Genomic DNA, 20,201 nt, shown 5'->3' on the forward strand with positions numbered 1-20,201 from the left:
TTGTTTGTCAACGTAATTGATATCAATACTAGGCCTAGCTACTGATATATTGATGACTACATTTTGCTACAACACTAGAATTAACTGGGCTAAGGAGAGGGGCATTTTAAAAAATGTATGGTCAGTCAATGTACCTCTTAAATAATCACAGGGCGAAGTCGTTTTCGCTTTCCTAACAGAAGGCGGCGAAGTTTACATTTTTAGGCGACTTAGTCACCCACTTCTCCTGGTAGCGTGACCCCTGGTCCTCCCAAAAAAACTATGAAAATTAGAAGAACTATTGGTTGCCATTGAGTTTAATTTCTACTTTCTTCATAACACAGACACAGCTCTTGTTCGTCTATCAGAGTGAGACTGAATTTTGTCAATCCAAGTAAGGACTTATTCTAAACACTAAGCTAGGCATCACACACTTTCTTACACTTAGCTACTGTCCCATCCAAACTATCAATTATAGCAGCTTTAGCACTCTTCTCAATCTCGTTACAATCTTCGTAAGTTTACCGTTTAACCCCAAAATACTTATCCAAATTTATGAATGCCATTTTGTCTAAGTCTCAACATGTCTTGATTCTGAGGTCACTTGCACTGCTTAATCCGCTACATTCGGAAATGAACACAATAACGAAAGCTAAAGTTGTTTATTTGATGTACTTTTATAAATGACCACATGTAAACGCCAAACAGCTTTGATATAAATATTTAACTGACCAGCCGAGGTAAGGCAAGGTTGTGTTTTATCACATATTTTATTTTGATTATTTATAAATGATTCAAAGACACATATTTCTGACCATAATAACGGTGTGTCAGCAGAACCTATGTATAGTATGTATGCTGTATCAATGATATACCACGAAATGTATAAATTTTTCATTAAAAGGAAACGGGGCTTGCACAACGAGTGGTATATTGTGGATAGAGCGTACATACCATGCGTGTATTTTATTTATATCACATACAAATACACATATTTGCCTTTTGAACAGAGTTTAGACTTATTACTGGTAACTGTATATTGATCGCGTCAATGAACTCGCATCCCAGCCGAGTGTGTCCACTACAAAATGTAATGTCCTTTTGTGCCTATTCACAATCACCTTTGCATATTTATAAGTTGATTGTTTACATTTTTGAGTTTCTATTTTTTTTATTCACATTGATTAAATCGATACAAGTCACACTTATGATTTATACATGAAAGATGGTTTTTATGAAGAAAGTATGGCATTACAAACACATAGATTCTTGAATAATGAACGCTCATCAATGCATTGACGTGCAGGTCCATGGATATTAGCGTGGAATAGAATCTAAGCGAAATAACGAGCCAACAATAGGTAATTAAAATATTTTAATATATTTAAAGTTGATCTAAGTCATTATTCTACCTTAATTAACATCACAACCGACCATAAAATTCTCTCTCTCTCTCTCTCTCTCTCTCTCTCTCTCTCTTGCTTTGGTCGGTTTGACTTAACATTTACCATCATCCTTCATAGGTCCAGAGATATTGTGGTATTTCACAACACAATCGAAAATCCTCTATTCTCGCCTTTTCATCGATTTTCGCCCTTATCTTGATACGATGGTCAACAGAGAGAGAGAGAGAGAGAGAGAGAGAGAGAAGGAGGTCTTTGGATATTTCACAATTTTATTGAAGAAAAATCGACTTTTAGAACCATATAATAGGTTTAAGATACAACAACATCAACAAAGCCTTAATACTTTACACATGTGTGCCCAAGACATTTACCTTACTGTGTCGACCGGCAATTGAAACTCTGTATCATTGATTATACAAACACTTTAGATAGGTCCCACGGGAAGTGTACACATACATTTATGACGAATGATATTCTTGTCGGTTACTTGGTGCAATTTTTTTTTTTTTTTTTTTTTTATACAGCCCAATTTATTTTTCTCTCTCGGGACCGTGATCGTCTTTTAGATGAAATATTTTCTTTTCTGATTCTCAAGATAATTATCTTTTCCTCCAAATAATAGCAAGGAGATAATATTTTGTTTTGGTATACCCCTTTACAAAAGTTTTCGCGGTTACCAGCTCTAATTATTATCGCGTTGTTTCTTTGACTACGGACAATTTCGCCCCCAGTAAGTTTCGTCCACAAGACGTATCGGTCCTACCGAACACAGCAAAGATGCGCAAAGACATATATAACTATTGTGAACTACGCTAAATATTAATTCATGCACTTTCTCGAACATTTTCTTCATATCATTATTTGTACAATATTGTAACAAACTTAAAATAGTTAATTACGGTTAGTGTAAGTTTATACAAATATCTTCCCACATGGAGGCTGAATTTTCTTATTTGTTAATTCAACTCTTTCTCCTCTTGTTTGACAGTGAAACATCCTCGTGTCAATTAATAAAATATTTAGTTACGTTAGGTGCTGGGAGAAAAAAAAAATGACAGGATCACGATCGGCAAATGCATGGCAATTACTTACAATATTCGAAAATATATAGTGTTGATACAAAATTTATATCAATAAATATAACAGATTTAGAAAATGTTTGCTTTGTCTACGGTCATTTTTTTATTATCTATTTAACTCGGTACAAGGATAGAAATGTTTTTAAACTTACAATACTGGAAATTATTTACTGTTCATATAAAATTTACGGCATATGGTAGTGAAGTGCTAATGTATTCCATTAACACGCGTCAACGCCTGTTACAATCACAAGTAGGTGAGTAGGACCGTGCTACCTTTAACTCAATTAATACATTTATATTATGCCATTTTATGACAATGTGTGCCTGTGTAAAAAATAGCCATTTATGTCGACAGTTTATCGTATACAGACATTTTGAAAGAATAAACATTCCAGTTAAGATTTTGTCAGGCACCGTATGCCTTTTTTGAGATGCAGTGAAGATGGAATTTGTCTCCCAATTCCCAGTCATTCATTATGGTGTGCGTAGTAAGTCCAACATTTTTCTTTTGTAATTTATGCGACAAAAACACCATATAGCAATAGTACACATTTTTATTATCACTTTGTTTGACTTTGTCAGGATAACCATGCCTTTCTTATGAAACATCAAAAGGTTTGTTGAGTTGGTCAACCTATGTTTCGATAATCAGTCATATGAACAGTTAATAAAATAACAAACATTTCAAACATGTTTATTCAGACTTTATCATTATTTACAATTATGTTGAAACTAGTCCTTCCGTTAATTTATTCCTCAATATAATTTACTTTGTATGACTTTGTCAGGCTTTGTATAATTAGGGCATATTGAAATATTGTATTTTATTTCGATGATAATTCAGATGAACAATTTATCAAATAATAAATATTATACGTACGATTTTCTTATTTTTCGAATTCGAAATTTGCCGCCAAATTTCTGTTATTTAATTTGGCATGATTGTGTTGAAAACTAATCCTTGAGTTTGGTTAATTTATTCGTCAATATAATTTACAATATAAATACACTGGTCTAATATGATTCTATGACTCTGTCAGGCTTTTTGAGGATTTGTCAGGCTTTGTATGTCTTTGTCTGGCTTTGTGTGATTATGATATATTGAAAAATTGACTTTTATTTCGATAACAAGTTTAATGAACAATTTATGAAGTAATAAACAGTTTACATATGATTTTGTCAGACTTTATTATTACTTTGTCATTATTAGATTCGAATTTGAACTCTGTCACCCAATTTTCGGTCATTTAATTCTGCCTAAATATCTTGACAACTAGTCTTTTGGCTTCGTTAATTTATTCATCAATATAATTAACAATATAAATACACTTTTTTAGTTTGACTTTGCGTGGCTTTGTGGGGATTTGTCGGGCTTTGTCAGGCTTAGCAGTATTTAGTAGGACCATTCTTGCACACACCGTTGTGTTTGATTTTATATGCACTAAAGACATGAGTGCCCAAAGTGAAATAAAAATGCTACTTCTCTGTGTCAAACCATTCGGGTGGACCTTGTCATCTTAGACATGCTAAGCAAAATAGGTGGAATTATGCATGGGTATAAACGTTGCCAATGAAAATATATCATAGTGGCCAATTGGCCAATTGGCCAATATCCTATGACGTCATGCAAACATAGTTCAACGTCTGACTTCTTATTTTTGATGATGCAAAACAAATGAAAACCAAATTCTGGTACAAAATAGTATGGTGTTCCTGACTCGTAAAAGAAGAACTATGCCTTTGGCATGATAGTCCATGTGTTCCCTCCTCAAAAGTACCGTTACCGGAAATTTTTCCAGTATTTCATAAATAATTGCAGGTTACTGCATTTGTATGGAAAAAATATGAACAAGTGTTTACGGACGGATATTGTACGACCTGTGGGAGTACAGTAACCATCCGAGAAAACGAGTTCATATTTTCCCATACCAATGCTGTAACGTTTTGTTATGTACGACCTGTGGGAGTACAGTAACCATCCGAGAAAACGAGTTCATATTTTCCTATACCAATGCTGTAACGTTTTATAATGTACCCTTTTTCTTATTCTACCATAAGCTTAATTATAAAAATATACTCTACGAGAAACAAAGTAATTAAATGTATGTTTTATTCCGAAATAAATACACGACCGTAGATTCATCAATACACAATAACATTATTAATGCGCACATAGTGCCACCCAGCTACATTTGAACTTAATTGCACGCTCGACATCATTTTCAAACAAATTCTCTTTTTGGTCTACTTTAAACTGACTCAGCTACACGTGTGTTTCTGTTCTGTCATTAAATGCTTGGAATCATAATGTGGGAAAAATATAAACTCTGTCAATTGTAATTAATTATCAAATAGATGCTTTAGAACATCAAGTTCATTTCATTTTGTGTGCAGTAAGGATACTGTTATTGCAGTTGGAAATGTTATCAAAATTACAATACAATTTCGAAATGTGTAATCAAGCTTTAGAACCCATGACATATCTCATTCAATTTGGATTTGAGGAACTAAGAATGTACATTTTAAGGAATTTCAACATGCAAAAATGTAAGTATATTTGTTACCATTCTTATTACCAGCTAAAGAAAAGTTTGTGCCCGGTCACTTGCATGCTCTTTGTAAGGACCGCAGCTATGTTAGGACCTTTATGGTGTCTATTGCTGGCCTAAATCCGAAACATTGTATCAACAAAGTTAACACGAAATATTGCAATGCAGCTGGTGCGTGACAGTCCATTCAGCCAGCGGAAATAATAATTTTTCGTCGTCTTTGCTTATTGGCTCTGAGACCCTTGTTTTTCTACGCAAACCTTTAGTTGCATTTTGTTCCAACGAATTTAGCACTTTCACTTATAAAATGGTACTTCTCTGATATATATGTGATAGCCCTTACCTTCAGTATGCTTTTCTATGCTATTTTTATATACCCCTAAATAACGTTAAATGATAAGAATGGTAGTTTTTATGCTCTGTCTCTCGCGTTTGTTGTGGACATAGCAAATATCTCGTTCATTCGTTTGCTTGTTTGAAAGTTACATTTGTGGCTTAGTAAACTCGTCCACACCATTCATTTTATTGTCTCAACTTTCAAACAGACGAAACAGGTTCTTTAGTTCATCCACAAACAAATGTAATAAACTAAAACCTAAAGCGATACTACATGAGTGTACATGGTTTGTTTACAAAGTAGTTCCTAATACACTATACTATTTTAGGCACGCGCGTCGTTGACATACGTGCAATATCACGGTGTTCAGGATCGTAAAATACAATGTAAAGTAAACGGTGAAAAAGGAGTACAGCAGCAGAGACGGCGAACAGACCTTTTTCTAGAACATCATTTAAAAAAATAAAGCTTTCTACGAAAATGAAAAAATAAGGTCATTAACGTTAAACAAAAGCCTCTAACTTACCAAGAGTTTCTCTAATTGTGTTAGTTTATTTTGTTACTTTATTTTTTTTTTTTGTTTTCACCAAAATTTGTACGCGAGTTTTCGTTTACCAGGCGGACGTTTCATTGAGGTCGCGCTCTCTCTGCTGCTATAATTAAATTATTATTCTATCAGTCTCTCAACAAAATATTTTATCGAGACCTATACTATATCGCGATCGAGGATCATGTAAATTAATTTTTATAAATCCATGTGGGGTAGTTTGTGCTTTTGAAAAGAAATTTCTAAATCTGATTATATCCATATCTCCGCTGCACCAAGTTTGATGAATATTTCTCAGAGTATGTGTATCAACTCCATTAAACACAACTAAAATATTACAAGGCAGAAATTATTCGCCACTGCTCTTACTTTCATAAGTGACAGCGCTTTCATTTTCACTGCATGATCTGACTAATAAAACTTTGATTAATAGAATTTATGACGCCAAGAAAGAAGATCATCTACCGATGAAGCTTCATCAATATCGGTGATAAATCAATAATATCCTCGTCCAACAAATTTGCATTTTCATTAAAATCTTTAAGTACTTCGAAGCATCTCTGATCATCAACTGACGGAGCTACTAAATACAACTTATCCCATTTGAACCATCTCATTATCAAATTAAGTAATAATTGCGTATTACCAGACCCAGATGGACCATTGATAATTGCTCTGATAGAATTTGGTAGCGCTGGATGATGTTTTACAGGCTCTTGCTTTCGTGTCACTGTGAAATCAATGATATCCATTTTATACAAATATAATAAATACCATGACTTTATATTGTGTTCGATGTAGAGCATCCATCCCACAAGTGGATTAACAACAATAATAACAAAATATAAAAAACGTGCACTTACAGGTAAATGTGTAAAATGTGGTACAAAGAATATAAATTTATTTCTAATAATAAAATTGGTGGTGATATCGCTACTTCATTAGGAAAATTACCAGGAACCCCTTATTTAAATAACCAGGAGAATATAATTATTGCGGTCCTGGAACTCGACTTGATATACGACTTGATAACCAAAATCAACCAAAACCTGGTGGATATCCAATAAATGAAATTGATAAAGCATGTCATGCTCATGATGCAGCTTATAAAAGTAATGATTTACAACAAAGGCATATTGCAGACGTAAAACTAATTCATGCATTAAATTCTATAAAAATAAATCATTTAAAGAATCATTAGCTATCTGGTTGATAAAATCTGCGGTGAAAGGTACGCTATTATTCGGAGCTGGTAATTAATCAACCGATCATTATTATAATGGAATCGATTTATTATAGCCCAAGAGGATATTGGAAAGTTAAAGCAGCGATTAGTAAACTTGCTTATGCAGCAAATGTTAACGTTCTGTTGCTGCAAAATGGTTAGCACGAATGGCAATATGGAAAATAACTACCACCACCTAAACGAAATCAGCACGCACATTTTGATGTCAGCACTCCTAATGAAGTTCATCAGGCATATATTTTATTTTTACGTCACGATACTATCAAAATTGGTAGACGTCAGTCAACATACAAATACGCATTAACTGTCGTTGACGTTCCAAGTAGATATAAAGAAGCAGAACCACTATCAACTAAAACCGCTGCTAAAGTTATATCTGCTTTTGAACGAATTTATCAACGAGGAGAGGACCTTGCGATGGCCACAACTATTATAGGTTGATCCTAACAAGGAATTTCTTGGTGCAGTATTATGCTGGTGGTGATATTTTTCTCCATGATTCAACGATTTTAGGAAAGTTTCATTGATAAGACCGTTGAAAGATGTTATTAGTTCGGCGGTTTTAAATTCTGGTATTACAAATGCTTGTAATTCCGCTTCAGTTATTTTATAATAATTGAGAAGCAGTTGTTTAAGACGTCCTCTTTGATACGTATATTCTTTTCCAAAAATTACAGATTCAATAATAACTGAATTGATTAGTTCAAGATCGGATACAATTAGATTTAGCTGTTGTATCGTTTCAATTATTTGTTGTTTTACGTCGTTTATGTAATATTGTTTAATATTGTGTTATACTGGAAAATAAATTTCGTAGACTTGTAAATGTAGTTTGATGTTCATTTTTAATTCTGTTAGAACATAAATTAAAAAACTTTTTGTTAGGAATTTTAAAATAATCTTCAACATCAAATAATTTTGTAAATCCAAGAATATCAGAAATTGAAATATAATTACCATCACCAGAAATAATCAATATTTCTGGTGGTTTCATAAATTTTTTCTATTATAAGTAACTGAGTAATACACCCCTTCCCATTGATATTCTTTTCGAGATTTCGGAGTTGTAATTAAATAAAATCGTTAATAGAAAAATCATTCCGTTTCGGTTCTGTTATTTTTTGAAATTATATAGGAATTTATGGCCATCCTAAAATACTTCGGATTGATGAAGAATAAATATCAATGACGTAATCTTGCGAATTTATTTAAATCGCAGCTGATAATGTTGGTTCGTGAACTGTTATAGCTATGTTTGATTCTCTTATAGATTTTATTCTGCGCTGGAATTCATCATTGATTTGTTCAATCTAATTAGTGCCTGCAAAAATAGCGATAACCTGCCAATCGGGGGTTCCATTTGGTTTATTTATATTTGCAGATAGAAGCGAATTATTTGCTGCTAGTCCACCTTATGATTTTGATCTGATTTTTGGCCAACTGCTATATACTCGTAATTGTGCAAGCGATATTTTTTTTTACTGGAATAGCAGTTGGAAAGTTGTCTCTGAATTCAGGTTTGGTTGAGCTTACTGATTTCCTTGTAGTTTTTGACGGAGTTGTATTTTTTGCAATTTGCTGAAGTAACTAGCCTGTCGATGTCAGTGGAGTTGACATTATTATTTAAATTCCTATTATCTAAATCAGGCGTGGATTATATCACAGTCATTACTTCTTTGTAAATTTTAATCATCTATGCAAAGTCAAAATCTGATATTTTTCCATTGTTAAGACTTGCTGATATTGACATGGATAATTTAGAGTATGCTAGCGTTGATGTGTTATATACTCATGCCATTTTTCATTTGTGCATGTACAGATTCTTTTTTGCAATGATATTAAGAAAAGCAGCAATTGTTACAGCTCAAACACAAATCGTTGCAACTGCTGGCGATTTCATTGTTAATAATAATGCACCGGTTCCAGCGATAACAGTATAAGCTGAATACACAGTTATGTCGACAACAACTACATGTCTACGGTTTATTTTACTTTTACTGTTAACGATAATTTTTTAGTTTTGTTTGCCATTCTCGTGCTTGATTATAGAAAAAATTCTGACCATTGATTGAAGTGCTCATTATATTATAATTACTTAGCAATCAATTGAGGTGTTTCAGCAAATATTTCAGACACCACCAGTAAGATGCTGCGATAAATCTTTTATCGGACGGTTCCAGCAAAAATGTTTCTTCGTACCCTTTATTTAACACAACAGACACAACTCCAGAATAATTATGGGCTGAATGACACCAGGGATACATGGCAAATATACTAAATTTTGTACCGCTAAATACAGACAGCCTGTACACACCAGTAATTTCTGCGGTATGTTTTACAGTGTTACTCGGCTGTGACCATGTTGATGATCCTGATGACGCTGTGTATACCCCGTTGATATTCTGTTTGTGGGGAATTTGAATCAGATTAATTTTTTTTAACGATGTCAGGAATTCGGTTGATAACATTTTCTGTTTTATTTTTTTTCTAATCGTTTCAATGTCTGATATAGCTGTTTTATTATCGCTGAGTTTTACGTAGCAAGCAATGGACTTCCAAGGAAATCATCTGCGAATTTATTGAGTTTTTGAAAATTACCTACGTAGATTTATAAACGTATTTACCTGAACGTCGTACTCAGCTCGCATCGTGGATAATTTGCTATCTACTGTAGTATAGTTATTGTCTAAATTTTTTTTTGCGGCATCTTCATCAGGTGTTTGATCTTTTAAAACAACTATTTTATTTCCGTTCATACTATGATTACCTGTCATTGTATCACCAGTTGATCGTAAACGATTAGCTTTTTGCAATTTCATTTCTGATAATTGCGATTGATATATTTGAATCTCTGATTCTACCTCCGTCAGTTAATACTGGAAGGTTATCCATAGTAGCACTGAGAACTCTACGAATTTTGACATTCCACTTAATGTTACTAGTCTTTTAAACACCATATTTATCCTGAAAATATGAACCGCATCCTTGTCAACTCTAGAGAGGTTCATAATATCGGCAGGTTCATCTTTACTTGCGTAATTCGACAAATCAATATCTTTTCTTGCCTCCAGTGATAACACTGATAGAAGATCTTCCGTAAATATCAACCATTATACTTTAAGATCTGTTTAAAACGACGCGGTTACTTGTATACTCATGCATGACTTTATGAGGTGGTTTGGTTGATTTTGATACAGCGTCAAGTACAGCAATTACAGCACGGTGGATCTGTTATTGTCTGTGTTGGTAATGTTGAATACCAAGTTGGAATATTTTTTATTGTGTTTATACATTTTAGAAATTCAATTGGGGGTGCTAGTCAATACGAATCAAAATAAACAGTTCCACTTGGATCATTTGCGTAGGCAACCCATTGAGGACCTGGATCAGAACTGTTATCAAGATTAATAATTCCTGTTTCAACATTGTTTGGTTGTTTTGGTAATTGGTCTCGCATAAAAACACCTCTGAAATTTATTACATTTAATTTTTTAGCAGCATCGAGTAAATCAAAATTTTACATAGGCAGAATTAACGAAGTGTTCCTGGAAGTCTCATACCTTTTCTGTACCGATAAGTGGTTCCAGGGAGTCTCAAGCCTCTTCTTCTTTTTAAAAAATTTCCTGTTATTTTATCGACAACCATTTTTCCAACATTTCCGGCAGCACCACTTAAAACGCCAAGAGCAGCTGTTTTTGCAATGGTTCGGGCTGCGGCGGCTATTAACGCTGTTAAAGCTGCAAAAGGTGGAAATATACCACCTGTTGAACTGTTTAAAATTTCCCCTTCTACTTTTATAAATGTTTCAGCGGGTAAGAAATATCTGCCTGTATTCTGAACTTGCAGTTCAATTCGTCCACTCTGATTTACCTCTCGTGTGTCATAAAAATAAAATTGATAATCACATATCGATTCATCTTTGAGAATTGGTGCGTCCATATCAAACGCTGGATCGGATATACATTTAAACATTTTATTATAATTGTTATAGTCTAAAACGAAAACCATTTCCTGCTATTATATTTCTTTCTGCTTCACCAGCCAACTGTTCTAGGTTTTCTTTTTCTGATTCACCAGCCCACTCTGCCAGTTTTCTATTTACAGCCTGATTTGCTTTTTACTGCCATTTGCAGCTATAACTTCAGTGCTGGGTAATTTTACTGGCTGAGGTTTTCGTCTAATTAACCGTGCTAGTCCGTCCTTGATTGCCGAGAACGCCTTACCGGCAAGATTACCGACTGCGCTAGGAATTAATTCACGAACAAAATCAATAGATTTCATTCCTAGTTGTTTTGCAATTGGTTTCGGCTTAGGGGCTATCCTTTTAAAAATAACCAGCCTTGAACAACATCGCCGAGTCCATCACCGTAGATCGCTTTACATATTGGTAATCGTGAATTTATTACTCTGACCATAATCGGTCCACGTTGAGCATTATACAGTCATTTTATTTATTATTTAGTTATCTTATCACTGTGATAATCATCAACGATTTCATCAATAAGAGAACGATAAACATTGATTTCCATGATACCACCTGTAAATAATCGTTGACAAGTATCAGACATTTTTTCATTAATGACATCTGGAGAATTATTTCCAGCACGTTTTCCTCAAATCAGAATTTCTAATCTTCGTCAGAAATAATGCTGTCAGAACAAGCAATAAAACCACTCCTCCGGTTCCTGTGGGAGTTGGTGAGTAAAACCCACTTCCAGTAGCGGCAGAAGATTCTTCTATATCATAAAATTCTTCTTCTTCTCGTTTCCTTTCTAGTTCTAGTTCTATATCACGCTTACATATATGAAAATGTGGGTCATCGGCTTTGGCAAGTTTATTAGTAAATACGGAATATACATCTTTATCCAAATCATCTCCATTTTCCCCAAGAGCTCTAATCTAGCTCTATAAGACTCCATACCAGGTGTCATTACTGATATAATAATGATCTAATTACAGCAGCAGAGAGGGCGCCTACGTCAATGAAACGTCCGGCGCGTAAACGAAAAGGCGCGTAAAAATTGTAAAGAAAAAAATAATGACAAAACTGAAATAACAAAATAAACTAACCCAATTAGAGAAACTCTTGGTAAGTTAGAGGCTTCGGTTTGACGTTATTGACCTTATTTTTCATTTTCGCAGAATTCTTTATTTTTTTTTAAATGACGTTCTAGCAAAAGGTCTGTTCGCTCTCTCTGATGCTAGTATATAATAATACAAAATGTAAAAGGTTATCATATTACGGTAATTTTAATATCAGGAGACAGAAAACCGAAAATAATGCTGATAATGAAATTCCACCTGACAAGATGTAATAAACAAGGTCACATCAAACAATATTTTTTTTTTGCGATTTGTATTATTAAATTACTTGAACCCATTTTGGTAATGATGCTTTATATAAACCATCTCAATCAATAGTCAAGATAGTCACTAGCTCTTTGCTGAATCTAATTTTCATTCACCTTCAGCTGCACAGTCCTAGCCCCATTACGCAGTATGACTGATGGAGTTTCTCTGAAAGGATTCAGTGCATATTAAATATAGAAACATTTAGAACTATGTCATCTACACTCAGAGTTATTGAAATTTTGACGGTAGTGTAAATTTGTCCCCTATTCAGTTCAATTCGTTTTGAAGTACCATGTAAACATACTGATATGTTATTCAAAGGAACTAGATAGTTATATAAGACTCATCTTTCACATACCTTCTTGTTCAAGTTCCAGAGTTCTTAGACCGGATTACAACATCGTGTGCTTGTGCTGTGGCCATGATTGTGTTCTGACTGCCTGTGGTTCAATGAAAATCTACTCGAAGTGAACGAGTTATCAACTTAACACAACAAATACGCGAAGACTGTGCTGAAAAAGATTGAAAGCATACTTCCAGGCGAAATCCATGTCCTGTATATACCTACTATTCGATTTATTAATTACTGTCAAGGTATCAGCCTTTTTACAAACAATATATTCCAATATTTCGTATGTAAATATGTCATGTGAAGCACATACGAAAGAAGTCTCGTGTGATATGGCATTGTGAACAAAAAGATAACATTGTTTTAGTAAGCATTAACACTGTATTATTATCATTATCATCACATATAATGAATATATTTTGCAGTAACAATTACTGTGAGAAGATTTAAAGATTGAAAAACTTAGCTGCACAAAGGTATGTTGGCTAAGCAGACCTTACTGTAATCGGGATAGGAATATTACAAGACAGTGTTATTATTAGTATTATCATTATTATCTGAATGAATGAATGAATGAATTATTGAATGAATAGATTAGCAGATATATGTTTTATATCATTTTAGAAAGAAGGGAGTTATAATATTCACCCTCTGTCATTTGTGTAATCCATGGTTCTCATTTTAACTGTTTTCATTACTTGACCATGGAGCCTTCCGGTTGTTTTCGGGGAGATGGGTTAGGATTTAATTGTTATTTATCTCATATATTGTTGGATATTTAACATATATCTGTTACATGCCGAGTAGCAAATTTGCATGAGATGGATTGGGAAAAATAATACATTGAGATAAAACAAAATGCTGGAGACCTTTTATTCATTGTATTTCAGATTTATTTATCTCATATAAAAAATAAATCTGTGGACTGTCTAAAGGCATATACATATCAAAATAGGTCTGGTCTCTGGACTGTCTAAAGGCATATACATATCAAAATAGGTCTGGTCTCTGGACTGTCTAAAGGCATACATATCAAAGTAGGTCTTCTCTCTGGGCTGTCAAAGGCATATACTCGTCAAAGTAGGTCTGGTCTCTGGACAGTCTAAAGGGATACATATCAAAGTAAGTCTGGTCTCTGGACTGTCTAAAGACATATACATATCAAAGTATGTCTGCTCTCTGGGCTGTCAAAGGCATACATATCAAAGTAAGTCTGGTCTCGGGACTGTCTAAAGGCATACATATCAATGTAGGTCTGGTCTCTGGACTGTCTAAATGCATATATATATATATCAAAGTAAGTCTGGTCTCTGGACTGTCTACAGGCATACATATCGAGGTAAATCTGGTCTCTGGACTGTCTAAAGGCATACATATCAAAGTAGGTCTGATCTATTGACTGTCTAAAGGCAGGTATGATCTCTGGACTGTCTAAAGGCAATCATATCAAAGTAAGCCTAGACTCTGGACTGTCTAAAGGCATATGTATATCAAAGTAAGTCTAGTCTCTGGACATATACATATCAAAGTAAGTCTGGTGTCTGGACTGTCTAATGGCATATAGATATCAAAGTAAGTCTGGTCACGGAACTGTCTAAAGGCATATAAATATCAAAGTAGGTCTGGTCTCTGGACTGTCTAAAGACAATCATATCAAAGTAAGTCTGGTCTCTGGACTGTCCAAAGGCGTATGTATATCAAAGTAAGTCTGGTCTCTGGACTGTCAAAGGCATACATATCAAAGTATGTCCGGTTTCTGAACTGTCTAAAGGTATATACTCTTGTAAGTAGGTCTGATCTCTGGACTGTCTAAAGGCATATACTCGTCAAAGTAGGTCTGGTCTCTGGACTGTCTAAAGGCATATGCATATCAAAGTAGGTCTGGTCTCTGGACTGTCTAAAGGCATATACTCGTCAAAGTAGGTCTGGTCTCTGGACTGTCTAAAGGCATATGCATATCAAAGTAGGTCTGGTCTCTGGACTGTCTAAAGGCATATGCATATCAAAGTAGGTCTGGTCTCTGGACTGTCTAAAGGCATATGCATATTAAAGTAGGTCTGGTCTCTGGACTGTCTAAAGGCATATACTCGTCAAAGTAGGTCTGGTCTCTGGACTGTCTAAAGGCATATACACGTCAAAGTAGATCTGGTCTCTGGACTGTTTGAAGGAATGCATATCAAATTAGGTATGGTCTCTGGACTGTCTAAAGGCATACATATCAAAGTAGGTCTGGTTTAGTACAGAAAGAAGAAAGATTGTTTGACATCTAATACCCTGACTGTAGACCCTGAACGTAGACCCTGACTGTAGATCCTGACTGTAGACCCATGCAGACAGAACACATGAAAACGATGATATAATGCCGATTTTTCTTTTTATGTAAAGGAGAAATAATTACTTTTTGAGTTATACGCATCTAGATTAGATACTTGTATACATACATACATCTAGATTAGATACTTATATACATACATACATCTAGATTAGATACTGTATACATACGCATATATGAGATATTAATCGCCGAAGTTTTGCTCCTCTTCTTCAAAAACACAATTGACATAATTTTATTTATTTTTCAAATTGGTATGTACACTTTATCAATATTTTCTCACTTATTTTGAGACAACAAGTTCTATTCATTTATATTTATATTGTCGAGTATACAAACATTAACAATACAAGAATGTTTCTAATGCCCTTTGATTTATATTACTCAAAGAAAATAATGCGGTACTCAGTCGCATACAAGGCAATTGTTCTGCGACAGATGCACAGGTTAATCAGTCTTCGGAGGGGTAGATTTTAAGATTTCTATGCCACTGAACCTATCAAGGTCAACCCGGGTCAGCGGCTTATGTAAGTCCTTGGTAACTGCAAATGGCTCCGATTTCCTCGGCATACATAGCCACTAGTGCATTAAAAGTGCTGTTAGTGCAAACACACAACTATAAAAAGTACACAACATCCAGCAAGCAAGCAAACATAAAGACCATTGAGAAAACAGTTGAAATTAGCTTTGGAGGGCGATCTCATGTGAATGATCATCTTACACATCACTAAAGTCTGGTTGAGTTCTTAACGACCTTGACCCTTTTATTCTGTATAAACACTCAGTGTAGAGGTATGTGTCAACTACTTATTATTTTTTTTTTTAAAAAGTGCATGACATTTACACTTTTGTCTTGAAATTTTAAAATCTTTATCGAAATGTTTAGTTTTTATGGTATTTATTTCTGCGATGTTAATTATTCGAAATTTCGAGTTTTAAAAACTCGAAATTTCTAGTTCATAATATTATTGTCTGTGTGACCGTAACAGGTTTCTGTATTAAAGAGTCTGTTTTGGATTGACGTTTGATGGCACACCAAATAGGTGAGTTACTTAGTGGCAAGGTAATAGAAGTAAACAGCCTTGCCCAAATGGACACCACAGTAAACTGATATGATTCAAACCAGCTATCTTTAGGAAGCGAGTCAGGAACGATAACCACTAAGCCAACACGGCTTCATGGAATAAAGAGAGCATTAGATGCGGCCTAAGTTGATTTTGGCAGGTATATTAGAAACTGATTCACTGCGTCTTTGGATACACGTAATCTAATGATTATCAATGGAGAGAAAAAGGATAAAATTGTATAAATACTTTTATGCTTAAAGGAATAATAGTTTTGGCAAATATGTGCAGAAGCTGTCTTAAATCCCATCTAAGGAGAAAACAACGTTTTGAATGAATGTGATTGAAAAGTTAATCATTAAAAATAAATAAAAATCATATGGCGAATACTGTTACGGCTGATGCATTCTGAGTAGAAGAAAATCGGTAATAGAACGTACAATGATATTAGGTATTACGACTATATGGTCTTGAAATAAGCAATAGAATATTGTGAGAAACAACAAGCTATGTAAAATTCGGCAAATAATTCATCTCCCTAGAAAACAAAGTGAAAATGTAAAAATAAAATTCACGTATTACGAATTAAATCCCAAAAAATCCTAACATTACCAACACAAGTATTACCGAATAATGTTCTGAATAAACTTTAGTGGTATTCCAAATAATTACCAGTGCTGAAGGTGTTGATGTGCCTGCAGTGGTCGGTAGTCTCTAATGTACTAATGTACAAATGGCTTCAATTGTAATGATGTACTAACAGTCTTTTGATGAATCACAGTCAATATAATCCAAAATGTCCTTGTTTGAATTCTCTATAATTCCCAGTTAATGTCTTTGTCCGAGAATATTACTGAGCACTTTGTATTTCCAGTGAATGAATAATATGAACAAATAAATTCCAATCCAAATCAAACACAGAGCATAACAAATGATCGTGCTTCAAGATTTTAGTTCACGAATGAATAATTTCTAGAAATGCAAGGTTATATATATATATAAAAAATACTAAGAAACAAATGAAGAGACCTTTTGTCAGACAAAAATTATTTTTTCGGACTATCAAATTACTAACGTTATAATAAAGAATATAGTAAATAAATTCCTTGACTCAAATTAAAATAATGATCCTAATAGTTAACGGACACTCTCAGGAAAATATAACTTATGTATTAATTGTTTACAGCATATTAAAACATTAAAGATTCTGGTCAGGTAGAAAATGAACTTGATTTTGGATAAGGTCAGCTACAAAATACAATTTTACATAACCCCCAACATATAATGAATACAAAACTAACAAAGAATGCAAATTAAATACACATAACATAGAAAGAAAACCAAATCTCCTTGAAATACAGATGTGATAGGCTCCATGGGGCATGTTTTTGTAATTTCGTAACGGTCAGCATAGTGCTTGATTCAGTGCAATCTTTTCTAAACAGAGGCCTTAAAACAACAAATCACAACTATCATTATCATCTTCAATCCCTTAACCCAAGAGGTCGTTAGGGCACCACAGTTGACTTTACAACCAATTCTCTCCATCTTTCCCCGTTATCTACTGCCCTTTGGGAATCTCAAAATCCCATGCCTGTCCACTCCTTAATGTTGTCTTCCCACCTCTTTTTCTGTCTACCTATTATTCTGCACCCTTGCACTGTGCCTTGCAAGATTGTTTGTGCCAGTCCAGATGATATTGAAACAAGACCGTACCACACCAGGTTGCGCTTTTTTACAGTGGTCAAGAGGTCTTCATAGGATCAGATGTCTCGTTGGATCCTGTTGTGGACTTCTTCGTTGGTTACATGGTCAATGTATGAGATGCCCAAGATCTTGCGCTAGCATCTCATTTCGAAGGTTTGAATCCTTATTTGTAGATCTGATGTGAGCGTCCATGTTTCACAAGCATAAAGAAAGATGGATGTGACAATGGAGCACATCAGCCTTATTTTGGAACCAAAATCAATGTTGACATCTTTCCATATTGGTCTCAACCTTGTTATTGTTGCTGTTGTCTGGGCAATCCTACAAAGTTGTTCTGGTTTTGAGCCCTTATCTGTGATAATTGATCCCAAATACTTGAAGCTTGTGACTCTTTCCAACTTCTGTCCATTGACCTTTATTTCTGCACTGATGCCGTTGGTATTGTTTGTCATCGGTTTTTTTCGGCGCTAATCTCTATACCATATGCTGCGGAATTTGTGTTGAGGCGTTCAGCCAAGTCAGCCAGCTTTTTTTCTTCATCTCCTGCTAAACCATCAAAATCATCTGCGAAGCGAAGGTTGTGATTGTTCTTCATCCGACGCTGACAGTGCCCTTATGGTCATGCAAGGCATACTCCATGATCCTTTCCAGGAAAATGTTGAAGAGTGTAGGTGACAGTATACATCCCTGTCTGACTCCAGTTCTTGCTAAAAACCAATCTCCTCTGTTGCCATTGCTGAGGACAGCACTGGTGGCTTCGTCATTGATGTGTTCAACAACCTGCATCAGGTTTGAGATGATGTACTTCCTCATAGTTGCCCATAAGGCCGTATGACATACTCTATCAAAGGCCATTTTGAAATCAATAAAGACGTGCTATAGATTCTGCTGTTGCTGAAGGTATTTCTCGCAAAGGATTCTGAGATTGAAGATTTGTTCAGTGGTGCTCATTCCTGCTTGGAAGCCTGCCTGCTCTTCAGCAATAATTTTCTATCCTTGAGGCTTTGGTCTATTGAGAATCATTTTCAGCATAACTTTGCTCGGTGACTGATCAGACTGATGGTTCTGTAGTTTTGGCATAGCTGTAGGTTTCCTTTCTTGGGGAGCACGATGACCAAGGATTGAGTCCATGTGGTGGGCCATTCTCCTGTTTGCCATATATTGTTGCAGATTGTTGTCAGGACTATGACTATCTATTCTCCTCCTGCTTGAATAAGGTCTGCTGGTATGTTGTCAACGCCAGCTGACTTTCCTTTCTTCAGTGAATTAAATCAATTTCTACTTCTTCACGAAGAAGACGGTCAGTGGTACAGGTCCATTGGATCCGCCCTCACGAGTCTCTCAAGTATGGGTAAAATAGTGTGTTGATAGCACATGATCATTGGCGGAAGTCTTCCTCGATGAAGCCAACGGCCAGGGCGGAATGGCTCCCAGATGAGCTCAACGACCATGTGCTCAGGGCCAAGGCATGCCACACTATATCGGTGGATTTCGGTTGTGGTCATCCAGTCTGGAGAGGGATGGGCTCCGCCAGGCTATATCTCCCCCAGTCTGTATCTTGCCCTTGACACACCACATGAAGACAACGAACAATTCTTCCATACCGGATCGGTTGCAGCCCGAGTCAACAATGACAGCGACTTTTGCTGCACACCAGGGCGGAGGTGACAGCTATGCTACTTGTGCTCCCACTACCAAGATCCGTAACAGAGACAGCATCATCATCGGTACATGGGACGTTAGAAAACTGAGGGCTGTGGGAAAGTTGAAGGAACTTACACATGAGCTGGAGAGGTACTACTGGAACACTGTTGGTGTCTGCTAAGTGCGCTGGAAACACTTTGGCGAAATAATAACAGACTAAGGGCATAAGCTCTACTTCAGTGGAAGAAGGGACAAACACAAAAATGGCGTTGGACTTTTGTCCACAAGGGCATTGTTAACATCATTATGGGTTGCTGCCCAGTCTCAAGCAGGCTTATTACCATCCGCCTGAGGGCGAATCCCTTCAACATCAAAATCATACAGGCCTATTCACCCATATCTTACTATGATGACAACGAACTGGATAATGTTTTTACAACCAACTGCAAGATATCACTGACAACTCACCCAAGAAGGACATTCTGTTTGTACAAGGAACTGGAATGCAAAGGTGGGAGTTGATTCACAGACCAACTGGCAAGGCATATGTGGACCCTTCTGCAATGCAGAAGCAAATGAAAGAGGACTCAGGCTCTTGGAATTTGCT

This window comes from Sinohyriopsis cumingii, chromosome 3 (genome assembly GCF_028554795.1).
Source record: "Sinohyriopsis cumingii isolate HCF-2022 chromosome 3, ASM2855479v2, whole genome shotgun sequence".
NCBI lineage: Eukaryota > Metazoa > Mollusca > Bivalvia > Unionida > Unionidae > Sinohyriopsis > Sinohyriopsis cumingii.